At 37.8% G+C, this 3,322-nt stretch overlaps 1 long non-coding RNA gene across 1 annotated transcript; it reads right to left on the bottom strand.

The window, feature by feature from the left end:
- Nucleotides 1-2,397: 2,397 nt before the first annotated feature.
- On the bottom strand, nucleotides 2,398-2,978 carry LOC127749749 (uncharacterized). Its single transcript, XR_008011332.1, has 2 exons — nucleotides 2,639-2,978; nucleotides 2,398-2,548 (listed from the first exon to the last, which is right to left on the bottom strand). It is a non-coding gene; the product is annotated as an uncharacterized LOC127749749 (long non-coding RNA).
- Between the last annotated feature and the right edge of the window lie 344 nt (nucleotides 2,979-3,322).

Below are 3,322 nucleotides of genomic sequence, written 5' to 3'. Positions count from 1 at the left end.
GGATACTCAAAGAGTATCATTAAATTGAAATGGGGTTGACGGAAGTTCTGCAACATTGAACTCAGGAGGTAGATCAGGATCTTCATCTGGAAGGTTCTCGTCTGTTGTCAAATTTGAGTAAAAATCATGATACAGTGGATTAATTTGGTCAAGCAAACTTAACAAGTCCTTCTTCTTGGCTGAAGAAATAGGTGATGGTCTTCTGCTCTTCTGGAAAATTTCTATCTCAGGTAAATCTTCTTTCTTGTTTCTTTTCCAGTTCAGTTTGGCAAAGGGTTCTTCTTTATGAAGTGACTTCTTGTATTGGATAATTCCAGGACACTTTTTTTGAAAGCGGAACCACTCAGCATCACCGAACAGAAATGGATTCCCATCAGTATTTCTTTTTCTCCACACAAGAGGAGCCTCATTGCCTACAAGTGCTTTTTCAAAATTCCAGAAGTCAGTAAGTTTCATCTCTTTAACTTTGAATTTTTTGTTGGTAGGACCAACTTCACGCACAAGATCAAAGTAGTTCTGAGGGTGGTGCAGAGGAACATTGGTCTTCTTCTTTTTCTGTTCAATTTGATGATGGGCTTGATCGCATTCGAGATGTGTGTGCCCAGACACAAGGAATTTTTGGTCTATTGTTTCAACAGTTGGGTGATGCTGAACTGTGAATGACAAGGCAGTAATCATTAAACTATTTTTGTTTTGACCACTACATGTGTCTGAATACAAAATGACATGTTTGACAGTGCTTGGCAAAAATTCATTGAAATAACTCAAGAGGCATGAAGCAATCTCCTCTGCACCTCTACCAGCGATGGCCTCATGCCACATAAAATTGAAGGCTTCTTTAGTTTCTGTAGCAAATACAGTTAGATTATATACACTTAATTGACGAAGATAGAAAACATTGCCACTAGTTAGATAGGGGCATGGGAGCACTTGTTCTAAGTCAAAAACTATAGTTGAAATAGTTTTGTCAGAATTTATGGCTGAAAGTTTGTCTTCTTTTTTACAGTCATAGGCAAAGTCAGCTTCGCTTACATGAAGTTGTAACTGCTGTTGCAAAGTATCGGTTTCTTCGGTTGACTGAGCCGCCTTGATACCATTTTGCAGAGTGTCACATGTAACACAAGTGTCCACTTTTGGAGTCTTAAACTTCAGCCGGGGAGACATATTGTTAAATATTTCTAGGTACTTATTATAAGACAGTTTTGTACCACCTTCCTTTAAGTACATATTGTACATAATTGAAACATTTAAGTGTGAGCCAAGGTACAATTGCTCAGTGTGGCGTCTGCTGTAATGAGACACATATGCAGGGAATTTCTTGATATGTGCTTCTACCTCTTGCTTGACTTCATCAGGTATTTTGTTTGGTGGGGCATGTCTTCCTCTTCTATCATCTGGAACTTGAGCTGTAGTGCTTCGACGTTCCACTATGCCTCTCACAAATCTGTCATTTTCATCCAAAGTTGACAAAAAACATTCTTTGCTCAGTAAGAATCGTTTCTCATTATGAACCACAGAATACTCAAGGGTGCAAGTACGCTCTTTTTTGGGGCTCGATCTTACTTTTGTTGAGTTTTTCTCCTTCTTTAGGACTCTACTTGAAATGTACTGACATCTCTTATTATGAGATGAAAGCCCCCAATACTCAGAAAAAAGTTGTTGTCTATCTTCTTCGCTGAGAGAACCAATTTGACACCATTTTGCTTTGCATATTGGCAGAGGGCGACAAGATCGTTTCTTTACTACCTTCCCTGTTGTACCAACATACGTCTTCCCACAGTTGCGAAGTTTGGTCACTTCAGCTCTTGAGCGTCTTGTTGAGCATTTTTTTGCTACACCAGCAGGTTCTGTAGCAGGAGGTTCTGTAGCAGGAGGTTCTGTAGCAGGAGGTTCTGTAGCAGGAGGTTCTGTAGCAGGAGGTTCTGTAGCAGGAGGTTCTACAAAAAATTAAACAGAAAATAAACCTTTGCTGACTTTCCTAACATTTATTGTAAATTGTGTTAGATGTCATTGGTTGAAATGTTATAGAACAGGCTGGTTACTGTCCACAAAATGCTTCTAGAAGCTTACCTTCAGCAGCAGGGTTATTGGGATGAATTGGTTCAGAAGGGGTACCATCATTATCATGTTCATTTACAGCATCATCTGATTGATCGGACATGGGAGACAGAGGGCCCTTGCTCGTATTGGGTTCCCAAGTCTCATCCCCATCAGCATCAGATGCACCACAACCTTTGAATAATTCTTCCTCATCACCAGAGGCATCCTCACAATATGTCATTGCTTTTCTTTTTCTCAAATTCTTTCTTGTTCCTGTAAAATTAATGATAGAGATATGAAATAAAACAGAAAGAATGGAATTGAATGTCAGTCTTTACTTAAAGCTTGTCATGTTTACCTGCACCATGTAAATCTTCGGATGGGTTTGATTTTAACTCACAATCTGCAAAAATATCTGGGGTAGGCACTCTAACTTGTGTCTTTTCTGTCACATTTGTTGTCTCATTATCTGGCTGTATTTCAAGGGGGATTTTTTCTTTACCCAAATCTATAGAAATCACAAACAACAGAAAAGATGAAGGTTTTAAACATATTGCAATTAAGTTTTTGAGATTGTTGCTTGATAATAAGTACAAACCTTGCTCTTTGATATTTGTGCCTGTTTTGGTATCAGATTTTGAGGTACCATTGTCTTTAAACAAAACTGTAAACCATACAAAATAAAATATGATATTTTAAATATTTTGCACGTATCTTTCAGAGTCGAGTTGATTTCTGTTTGGTTACTTACCCTCTTTCACTTGGTTAAATGGTTTTGCAGGTAAAAGAGACTGTAAAACTGGTTTAGAAACAGCAGCAGGACAACAAGATCTTTTCTTTACCACCTTCCCTGGTGAACCAACATGCGCCTTCCCAGTGTTGCGACTAAGTATGGTCCTTTCAGTTTTGAAGCGTCTTGTTGAGCAATTCTTTGCCTTACTGGTTTCTTTCGCAGGTTCTGGAAAAAAAAATTATGACACACAAAATTAAATCTTCATTGTGACTGGAATATGTAAATAAGCACAAGTGAGAAAGGGTAGCTAGCTACAATCACTACTGGCTACATTTAGTTTTGTTTCTTTAGAATTGAATATGCATTTATCAAGAGTCATTTTAGGCATAACATATTTTTAATCAATCAATTGCCTACTGACTAGCAAGGGCCAGCATCTCTTTTGAAGATAGATTTATTGAATTTTTATTATTAGTTTTCCATCTCAGATAAAGCTCAGATCCCAACAAATGACATTTATTGTTAACTGTGTAAGCTGTCATAAGCAAT

Source organism: Frankliniella occidentalis, unplaced genomic scaffold (genome assembly GCF_000697945.3).
Source record: "Frankliniella occidentalis isolate FOCC.00 unplaced genomic scaffold, Focc_3.1 Scaffold88, whole genome shotgun sequence".
Taxonomy (NCBI): Eukaryota; Metazoa; Arthropoda; class Insecta; order Thysanoptera; family Thripidae; genus Frankliniella; species Frankliniella occidentalis.
The sequence above is the reverse complement of the archived record's forward strand: the minus strand, read 5'-3'. Positions and strand labels throughout refer to the sequence as shown.